This window comes from Ostrea edulis, chromosome 8 (genome assembly GCF_947568905.1).
Source record: "Ostrea edulis chromosome 8, xbOstEdul1.1, whole genome shotgun sequence".
Taxonomy (NCBI): Eukaryota; Metazoa; Mollusca; class Bivalvia; order Ostreida; family Ostreidae; genus Ostrea; species Ostrea edulis.
In genome coordinates this window covers 9,880,653-9,893,874 of record NC_079171.1, presented here as the reverse complement: position 1 = coordinate 9,893,874, position 13,222 = coordinate 9,880,653, and the positions used below count along the sequence as shown (strand labels likewise).

Below are 13,222 nucleotides of genomic sequence, written 5' to 3'. Positions count from 1 at the left end.
ACTTCAACAGAAAACAAGACCTCATATCATCAGTAAAAAAATTGAATACTTTACCACCTGGATTATGTGGAGATCCAACTGAATCAAGTATCTTAATAAATGGGATTGAAGCTAAAGCACTCATTGACACAGGTTCCACAGTTTCTACGATTAGTAAACAATTTTATGAAGATCATTTCAAAGAAATTCCTGTTCAAGATTTAGGATCTTTGCTAAAAATCGAATGCGCTGATGGACAACATTTACCCTACGAAGGCTTTATTACACTTGATTTACAAGTGTTAGAAATGAAACCAATAACATCAATTCTACTCGTCATACCAGATAGTCCTTACAACCAGAAAGTACCGATATTATTAGGGACAAATATTTTGAATACCTTAATGAAATTGTTTCAGGAGAAACATGGAGACAAATATTTGGAGAAATCAAAGTTGACAACACCATGGTATTTATCTTTTCGAGCTATTTTACTTAGAGAAAAGGAATTAAGGAAAAACCGTTATAGATTAGGATTAGTTAGGAGTGCCGAGAATACAACAGTCAGAGTACAACCAAATTCCAGGATAGTTGTTAAGGGTTGTATAGATCAGGCAATACCATACCAACAAACATTAGCAATGCTACATCCTACAACTGAGACAAAACTCAACAAAGATCTTGACATAGAACCATCATTGATAGAGTGTGATACTAGTAAAAGAGGATTGGATCCAGTAGACGTATACATCAGCAATGTTTCTACCAGAACTGTTATCATTCAACCAAGGTCAATTATATGCGAGATTCAGCCAGTATTGGAACAAGACGTAAATGAGGAAATTAAACGCCCATCGATAGATATACTGAACAAGATATCACTGGAAGAGAACGAATTGTCAACTGATGAAATTCAGCAAGGGAAAGATCTTATAGCAAAGTATAGTGACCTATTCTCAGAAAGTGACACCGATGTTGGACATGCTGCAAATGTTTATCATAAAATTGAGGTAGATGATGAGAAGAGTTTTAAGCAAAGATATCGAAGAATACCCCCAGCAATGATCAACGAAGTACGAGATCACTTAAAGATACTTTTGAGATCCGGAATTATTAGAAAATCTCATTCTCCATGGTCGTCAAATGTAGTTTTAGTAAAGAAGAAAGATAACTCCTTAAGATTTTGCATCGACTATCGACAACTAAACAAAAGGACAAAGAAAGATGCGTATGCTTTACCAAGAATTGAGGAAATGTTAGACTGTTTAGCAGGAAATAAGTTCTTCTCCGTGATCGATATGAAGTCGGGATATCATCAGGTTGAAATTTATGAGCAACATAAGGAGAGAACAGCATTTACGGTAGGGCCGCTAGGATTATATGAATTTAACCGTATGCCATTTGGTCTGTCTGGAGCACCTGCCACATACCAGCGTTTAATGCAGGAAGTTTTAGGAGACTTACATTTGAAAATTTGTTGCATTTTCATTGATGATGTGATCATCTTTTCTTCATCATTTCAAGAGCATTTAGAGAGACTGCAGTTCGTCTTTGATCGTATTAAAGAGGCAAATTTGAAACTTTCTCCGAAAAAGTGTATTTTCTTCAAGAAAAAAGTTAAATATGTAGGACATGTCGTTTCAGCATCAGGTGTAGAAACAGACCCAGAAAAGATTTCAAAAGTTGTAAGCTGGCCAATACCAACCAATGCAGAAGAGGTAAGGAAATTTATTGGATTTGCGGGATACTTCAGACGATTCATTCAGAACTTCAGTCAGTTGTCCAAACCTCTCACAGAATTATTTCCAAGTACATCAAAGAAAAAGAAAAAGAAACATGCTAAAGATTGGGAATGGGGTGAAAGACAACAAACAGCATTTGATATATTGAAAACAAAACTTTCATCAACTCCAGTTTTAAGTTATCCAGACTTTGCAAAACCTTTTGAATTACATACAGATGCAAGTGGACAAGGTTTAGGAGCAGTGCTTTACCAGGATCATGACGGTTTAAAAAAAGTTATTGCATTTGCAAGCAGAGGATTGTCGAAATCAGAACAGAATTACCCAGCCCATAAACTTGAGTTTTTGGCGTTGAAGTGGGCTGTAGTGGACAAATTTCATGATTATTTATATGGGAATTCTTTTACAGTTTTAACAGACAACAATCCACTAACCTATGTGTTGACATCTGCCACTCTGGACGCAACAGGACATAGATGGCTTGCAGCATTAGGGACTTACAATTTTGACATCAGGTACAGGCCTGGAGCAAACAATCAGGATGCCGATTCCTTGTCTCGGATTCCATTATCTAAAGAATCTGTTAAGTCGATATGCAAGAAACTGGACATTGCTAGCATTGAAAGTTTTGGCAGTCCAAATACAACTGACATAGTGCAGATAGATCTAAACATGGATGTGTGCATGGATGTGGACTGGAAAACACTACAGTTCCAAGATAGTAATATTAGACCCTGGATGGAAAGAGTCCTCACGGGAGATAAACCAAAGAAGGGTCAGATGCCACGCAGTCCTTTATTTAAAATGTTCGATCGTCTGAGTATAGAAGATGGAATATTGTACAGAGAAGTTACTCTTCAAGATCAGATCAAGAAACAACTTATTTTGCCGTCAGTGAAAATACCAACGGTATTACAACTATTACATGATGAAATGGGTCATCCTGGCAGGGAACGAACATCATCACTGATAAAGGAAAGATTTTATTGGCCTGGTATGTCTAGGGACATTGAGCAATGGATAACAACTTGCGACAGATGTATAAAGAGGAAGGCACAACCTGACCGAGCACCATTGGTAAGTATTACTTCTACCCAGCCATTAGAATTAATCTGCATTGATTTTCTATCTCTGGAACAATCAAAGGGAGGACAACAAAATATATTGGTAGTTACAGACCACTTCACTCGTTATGCACAGGCTTATCCTACTAGGAACCAAACAGCAAAAACCACTGCAGATGTTTTATTTAACCAATTCATTGTTCACTATGGAATTCCAAAACGCATACATTCGGACCATGGAGCAAATTTCGAAAGCAACTTAATTAAAGAACTCTGTAAATTAATTGGATCCCAAAAATCGAGAACAACACCTTATCATCCAATGGGAAATGGTATGACTGAGAGATTTAATAGGACTTTACTCAACATGTTAGGCACTTTAGATCCAAATCAAAAACTAAACTGGAAGTCTCATGTAGCAACATTAGTTCATTCATACAACTGCATCAAACATGAATCAACTGGTCAATCACCATACTTTTTGATGTTTGGAAGGGAACCAAATTTGCCAATAGATATAGCTTTTGGACTAGTTAAGGAAAAAAGTAGGAAACCTCAGACCAAGTATGTCAAAGAACTCAGGGAGAGATTATTGCAAGCCTATGACTTAGCATTTCGAGAAGCCGAGAAGATGAGAAATAAACAGAAAGACAGATATGATCAGAAATCTCGAGGAGCGGTATTAGAAGTGGGAGACAGAGTCTTAGTACGGACAGTGCATTTTGAGGGCAAACACAAACTAGCCAATAATTGGGAAGACATGCCATATATTATCTTGTCTCAGCCTAATCCAGAGGTTCCAGTGTATGTTGTGCAGAAACAAAATGGAGAGGGTAAGAAGCGTACATTACATCGAAATTTAATGTATCCTATTGGATTTATTTCAGAACGCCCAATACCTGTTCCAAGACCTAGAGCGAGACATTCCATATCAACACCAGTGACTCCACGTCTTAAACCTCAAGGTGACAGAGATGAGGACAATATCAGTACAATTTCTGATGACAGCAGGATTTTGGTTATGGAATCTGAGAGCAATATTTCAACCAATATTGAAAACAATGATATCCAGGAACCAATCCATGAAGAAGGAAGCGCTTCCGAACAGCTGGATGAGTCCGAAGAGAGGGATTCAGAAGCAAATGAGGTGATGGAGGATTTTGGTGATGATGCTGATGCTACAGATGAGGATGAGACAGTACCTATTCTCCCTAGAAGATCATCTAGAGTTAGGCAAGCACCAAATTGGATGTCTTCAGGTGATTTCATTACCAAGTCAAACATATCTGATAAAATGAAGTGGCAAGAAAAATCAGACTTTATATTGAATTTCTTGAAAACAACTTCAAACGCATCAATTTCACCAGAAACTACAGATTTTGTTGTGAAACATGTTTTAAATTTCTGAAGTGACTTTATTTCTGATTGAACTGTATATATATTGCAGATATTGGAGTTTTGATTTCAGTGCACCAATTTTAATCAAATTTGAATTTGCATGCATTTATGCTTGCAGTGTGGTCTTGATTGTATCATGACTTATACTTTATAAAGATATTCTTTATTTCAGCAAAGATGAAGATCACTTAATTCAATATATATGCTGAATAAAATGTGTTGGTATATCAGCAACATTGAATTTGTTTATTTTCTTGCAACGGACTCCTTGAATGACATGGAAGTCATTTTCGTACAAGGGGGAGTTTGTAGTAGGGTGAATTAACATCAATAATTTATTTTATTTTTAGTGTAAATAAAATATGTAAGTTGCAAAACATAAACTTTTATTGGATTATATAATGGTCTTCCATATTTCTCTATTTAGATATGTAGTAATGTAATTATGACCTTAATGGCTTTCCTTATGATTAAACCATGCATGCAGTTGTTGTTCATGGTCTATTTAATTCATTTTGGTTGGCTAAGCTTAGTGTCAAAGGTTATATGTCATGGGTTTTGTGAGTTCTGTTGGATTTTTAGATAGTCAGTTGTATTCACTAGCAGAGTGTTGAAGGGTGGTTTTCTTTGCATATCTTTTGACATCTTTTTTCTGACTTGAGGTAAGAAAATGAATCTTAACATATTAATTGGTGTGAATGTGTTAATGAATGAAAGAAATGAAATTATGTACTTTATTTCATATTTAACAAAGGAGTAAAATAGAATTAATATTTTATACAGGTTCCTTGAAAATCAGTTATCTTCCTATTTTTGATATTTTGGCTCTGGTACCATATATCTGGTAAGATCATTGTTTTGTATGTATTTCTGTGATGTCTAACTTGTATTTGTCATATAATTTCTTTTGTGTGTGTTCGATGTGTACTTTACCATTTAGTTTGCATAAATGTCATAAATGATAAGATTTATTATATTTAAATGCATTATGGGTAAAGAGCCTCATTTTGAGATTTAAATGTTATTTTATAATTTTTCTTAAACTTTACACAAAATAATGGACGAATAATTTTGTGTTCATTGTATTGAAATTATTTCCCTAGTATTTGTATATTTTATGTGGTGTGTGATTGTGTATGCTTATAATTGTTTATTATGTTTCAGAGCTGCTATTTACATGTCAGAAATAGATTTATTTCTTCAATAAACTCATAACCTGTAACGGATGGTCTGTGTGGTCATTAGAACCGGTTTGCAACCCCGTAACACTGTGTGTACACCACACACATTACATACACACATCAATATACACTTATAATAACACTGTGTGTACATCACACACATTACATACACACATCAATATACACTTATAATAACACTGTGTGTACACCACACACATTACATAGACACATTAATATACACTTATAATAACACTGTGTGTACACCACACACATGACATACACACATCAATATACACTTATAATAACACTGTGTGTACATCACACACATTACATAGTCACATCAATATACACTTATAATATCACCATGTGTACATCACACACATTACATAGACACTCACATCAATATACACTTATAATAACACTGTGTGTACACCACACACATTACATAGACACTCACATCAATATACACTTATAAAAACACTGTGTGTACACCACTCACATTACATAGACACTCACATCAACATACACTTATAATAACACTGTGTGTACAACACAGACATTACATAGACACTCACATCAATATACAATTATGATAACAATGTCTGTACACCACTCACATTACATAGACACATCAATATACACATATAATAACACTGTGTGTACACCACACACATTACATAGACACATCAATATACACTTATAATAACACTGTGTGTACACCACACACATTACATACACACATCAATATACACTTATAATAACACTGTGTGTACACCACACACATTACATAGACACTCACATCAATATACACTTATAATAACACTGTGTGTACATCACACACATTACATACACATATCAATATACACTTATAATAACACTGTGTGTACACCACTCACATTACATAGACACTCACATCAATATACACTTATACTAACACTGTGTGTACACCACACACATTACATAGACACTCACATCAATATACACTTATACTAACACTGTGTGTACACCACACACATTACATAGACACTCACATCAATATACACTTATAATAACACTGTGTGTACACCACACACATTACATAGACACTCACATCAATATACACTTATAATAACACTGTGTGTACACCACACACATTACATAGACACTCACATCAATATACACTTATAATAACACTGTGTGTACATCACACACATTACATAGACACATCAATATACACTTATAATAACACTGTGTGTACACCACACACATCACATAGACACATCAATATACACTTATAATAACACTGTGTGTACATCACACACATTACCCAGACACTCACATCAATATCCACTTATAATAATACTATGTGTACTCCACACACATTACATAGACACATCAATATACACTTATAATAACACTGCGTGTACATCACTCACATTACATAGACACTCACATCAATATACACTTATAATAACACTGTGTGTACATCACTCACATTACATAGACACTCACATCAATATACACTTATAATAACACTGTGTGTACACCACACACATTACATAGACACATCAATATACACTTGTAATAACACTGTGTGTACATCACTCACATTACATAGACACTCACATCAATATACACTTATAATAACACTGCGTGTACATCACTCACATTACATAGACACTCACATCAATATACACTTAAAATAACACTGCGTGTACATCACTCACATTACATAGACACTCACATCAATATACACTTATAATAACACTGTGTGTACACCACACACATTACATAGACACATCAATATACACTTATAATAACACTGTGTGTACATCACTCACATTACATAGATACATCAATATACACTTATAATAACACTGTGTGTACACCACACACATTACATAGATACATCAATATACACTTATAATAACACTGTGTGTACATCACTCACATTACATAGATACATCAATATACACTTATAATAACACTGTGTGTACACCACACACATTACATAGACACTCAAATCAATATACACTTATAATAACACTGTGTGTACATCACACACATTACATACACACATCAATATACACTTATAATAACACTGTGTGTACACCGCTCACATTACATAGACACTCACATTAATATACACTTATAATAACACTGTGTGTACATCACACACATTACATACACACATCAATATACACTTATAATAACACTGTGTGTACATCACACACATTACATAGACACTCACATCAATATACACTTATAATAACACTGTGTGTACATCACACACATTACATACACACATCAGTATACACTTATAATAACACTGTGTGTACACCACTCACATTATATAGACACATTAATATACACTTATAATAACACTGTGTGTACACCACACACATTACATACACACATCAATATACACTTATAATAACACTGTGTGTACATCACACACATTACATACACACATCAATATACACTTATAATAACACTGTGTGTACACCACACACATTACATATACACATCAATATACACTTATAATAACACTGTGTGTACACCACTCACATTACATAGACACATCAATATACACTTATAATAACACTGTGTGTACACCACTCACATTACATACACATATCAATATACACTTATAATAACACTGTGTGTACACCACACACATTACATAGACACTCACATCAATATACACTTATAATAACACTGTCTGTACATCACACACATTACATACACACATCAATATACACTTATAATAACACTGTGTGTACACCACACACATTACATAGACACTCACATCAATATACACTTATAATAACACTGTGTGTACATCACACACATTACATACACATATCAATATACACTTATAATAACACTGTGTGTACACCACACACATTACATAGACACTCACATCAATATACACTTATAATAACACCGTGTGTACACCACACACATTACATAGACACTCACATCAATATACACTTATAAAAACACTGTGTGTACGCCACTCACATTACATAGACACTCACATCAACATACACTTATAATAACACTGTGTGTACACCACTCACATTACATACACACATCAATATACACTTATAATAACACTGTGTGTACATCACACACATTACATACACACATCAATATACACTTATAATAACACTGTGTGTACACCACACACATTACATAGACACTCACATCAATATACACTTATAATAACACTGTGTGTACACCACACACATTACATAGACACTCACATCAATATACACTTATAATAACACTGTGTGTACACCACTCACATTACATAGACACATCAATATACACTTATAATAACACTGTGTGTACACCACATACATTACATAAACACTCACATCAATATACACTTATAATAACACTGTGTGTACACCACACACATTACATAGACACTCACATCAACATACACTTATAATAACACTGTGTGTTCACCACACACATTACATAGACACTCACATCAATATACACTTATAATAACACTGTGTGTACACCACACACATTACATAGACACCCACATCAATATACACTTATAATAATACTGTGTGTACACCACACACATTACATAGACACTCACATCAATATACACTTATAATAACACTGTGTGTACACCACTCACATTACATACACACATCAATATACACTTATAATAACACTGTGTGTACATCACACACATTACATACACACATCAATATACACTTATAATAACACTGTGTGTACACCACTCACATTACATAGACACTCACATCAATATACACTTATAATAACACTGTGTGTACACCACTCACATTACATAGACACATCAATATACACTTATAATAACACTGTGTGTACACCACATACATTACATAAACACTCACATCAATATACACATATAATAACACTGTGTGTACACCACACACATTACATAGACACTCACATCAACATACACTTATAATAACACTGTGTGTTCACCACACACATTACATAGACACTCACATCAATATACACTTATAATAACACTGTGTGTACACCACACACATTATATAGACACATCAATATACACTTATAATAACACTTTGTGTACACCACTCATATTACATAGACACTCACATCAATATACACTTATAATAACACTGTGTTTACACCACACACATTACATAGACACTCACATCAATATAAACTTATAATAACACTGTGTGTACACCACTCACATTACATACACACATCAATATACACTTATAATAACACTGTGTGTACATCACTCACATTACATACACACATCAATATACACTTATAATAACACTGTGTGTACACCACATACATTACATAGACACTCACATCAATATACACTTATAATAACACTGTGTGTACACCACACACATTACATAGACACTCACATCAATATACACTTATAATAACACTGTGTGTTCACCACACACATTACATAGACACATCAATATACACTTATAATAACACTTTGTGTACACCACTCACATTACATAGACACTCACATCAATATACACTTATAATAACACTGTGTGTACACCACTCACATTACATAGACACTCACATCAACATACACTTATAATAACACTGTGTGTACACCACACACATTACATAGACACATCAATATACACTTATAATAACACTGTGTGTACATCACACACATTACATACACACATCAATATACACTTATAATAACACTGTGTGTACACCACACACATTACATAGACACATCAATATACACTTATAATAACACTGTGTGTACACCACACACATTACATAGACACTCATATCAATATACACTTATAATAACACTGTGTGTACACCACACACATTACATAGACACATCAATATATACTTATAATAAAATTGTGTGTACACCACACACATTACATAGACACTCACATCAATATACACTTATAATAACACTGTGTGTACACCACACACATTACATAGACACTCATATCAATATACACTTATAAAAACACTGTGTGTACACCACACACATTACATAGACACATCAATATACACTTATAATAACACTGTGTGTACACCACTCACATTACATAGACACTCACATCAATATACACTTATAATAACACTGTGTATACACCACACACATTACATAGACACATCAATATACACTTATAATAACACTGTGAGTACACCACACACATTACATAGACACTCACATCAATATACACTTATAATAATACTGTGTGTACATCACACACATTACATAGACACTCACATCAATATACACTTATAATAACACTGTGTGTACTTCACACACATGACATATACACTTACATCAATATACACTTATAATAACACTGTGTGTACATTACACACATTACATACACACATCAATATACACTTATAATAACACTGTGTGTACACCACACACATTACATATACACATCAATATACACTTATAATAACACTGTGTGTACACCACACACATTACATAGACACTCACATCAATGTACACTTATAATAACACTCTGTGTACATCACTCACATTATAAAGACACTCACATCAATATACACTTATAATAACACTGTGTGTACATCACACACATTACATACACACATCAATATACACTTATAATAACACTGTGTGTACACCACTCACATTACATAGACACTCACATCAATATACACTTATAATAACACTGTGTGTACACCACTCACATTACATAGACACTCACATCAATATACACTTATAATAACACTGTGTGTACACCACTCACATTACATACACACTCACATCAATATACACTTATAATAACACTGTGTGTACACCACACACATGACATAGACACATCAATATACACTTATAATAACACTGCGTGTACACCACACACATTACATAGACACGCACATCAATATACACTTATAATAACACTGTGTGTACACCACACACATTACATAGACACATCAATATACACTTATAATAACACTGTGTGTACACCACACACATTACATAGACACATCAATATACACTTATAATAACACTGTGTGTACACCACACACATTACATATACACATCAATATACACTTATAATAACACTGTGTGTACACCACACACATTACATAGACACTCACATCAATGTACACTTATAATAACACTCTGTGTACATCACTCACATTATAAAGACACTCACATCAATATACACTTATAATAACACTGTGTGTACATCACACACATTACATACACACATCAATATACACTTATAATAACACTGTGTGTACACCACTCACATTACATAGACACATCAATATACACTTATAATAACACTGCGTGTACATCACTCACATTACATAGACACTCACATCAATATACACTTATACTAACACTGTGTGTACACCACACACATTACATAGACACTCACATCAATATACACTTGTAATAACACTGTGTATACACCACACACATTACATAGACGCTCACATCAATATACACTTATAATAACACTGTGTGTACACCACACACACTACATACACACATCAATATACACTTATAATAACACTCTGTGTACACCACACACATTACATAGACACTCACATCAATATACACTTGTAATAACACAGTGTGTACACCACACACATTACATAGACACTCACATCAATATACACTTATAATAACACTGTGTGTACATCACACACATTACATAGACACATCAATATACACTGATAATAACACTGTGTATACACCACACACATTACATACACAATCACATCAATATACACTTATAATAACACTGTGTGTACATCACACACATTACATAGACACTCACATCAATATACACTTATAATAACACTGTCTGTACACCACTCACATTACATAGACACTCACATCAATATACACTTATAATAACACAGTGTGTACACCACACACATTACATAGACACTCATTTCAATATACACTTGTAATAACACTGTGTATACACCACACACATTACATAGACACTCACATCAATATACACTTATAATAACACTGTGTGTACATCACACACATTACATAGACACATCAATATACACTTATAATAACACTGTCTGTACATCACACACATTACATAGACACTCACATCAATATACACTTATAATAACACTGTGTGTACATCACACACATTACATAGACACATCAATATACACTTATAATAACACTGTCTGTACATCACACACATTACATAGACACTCACATCAATATACACTTATAATAACACTGTCTGTACACCACTCACATTACATAGACACTCACATCAATATACACTTATAATAACACAGTGTGTACACCACACACATTACATAGACACTCATTTCAATATACACTTATAATAACACTGTGTGTACATCACACACATTACATAGACACATCAATATACACTTATAATAACACTGCGTGTTCACCACTCACATTACACCATAACTTTACATAGACGTTTACATAAATATACACTTTAATATAATAATACTAATTGTACACCACTCACATTACACCATGATTTTGCTAACACGAGTGTATGTATACATGTAGTGAACATTTGATATAATTTCTGTATGATAGTTATATCATGATATGATATTGATACTATACACCAAGAGGGACGTTATTTCTATGGGCAGTACCTAGCAATTTGAAGAAAGATACAAATATTGTGAAGTTGTTTTCTATATCTAAGGCTAAGTAAATGAACAAACTGAAAGGTAGATGACCTTGTCCAAGTAGTAGTTACCCCATATAATATTGTTGGTTATGTGCAGATACCCGAAGGGTGTGGTCATAATGACACGAGGGAGCGTAGCTCCCGAGTGTCATTATGACCACGCCCATCGAGCATCTGAACAT

General features: G+C 33.9%; 1 long non-coding RNA gene across 1 annotated transcript; it reads left to right on the top strand.

Moving 5' to 3' along the window:
• The first annotated feature begins 4,227 nt into the window (after positions 1-4,227).
• On the top strand, positions 4,228-5,405 carry LOC130049910 (uncharacterized). Its single transcript, XR_008798262.1, has 2 exons — positions 4,228-5,027; positions 5,348-5,405. It is a non-coding gene; the product is annotated as an uncharacterized LOC130049910 (long non-coding RNA).
• The last annotated feature ends 7,817 nt before the right edge of the window (positions 5,406-13,222 follow it).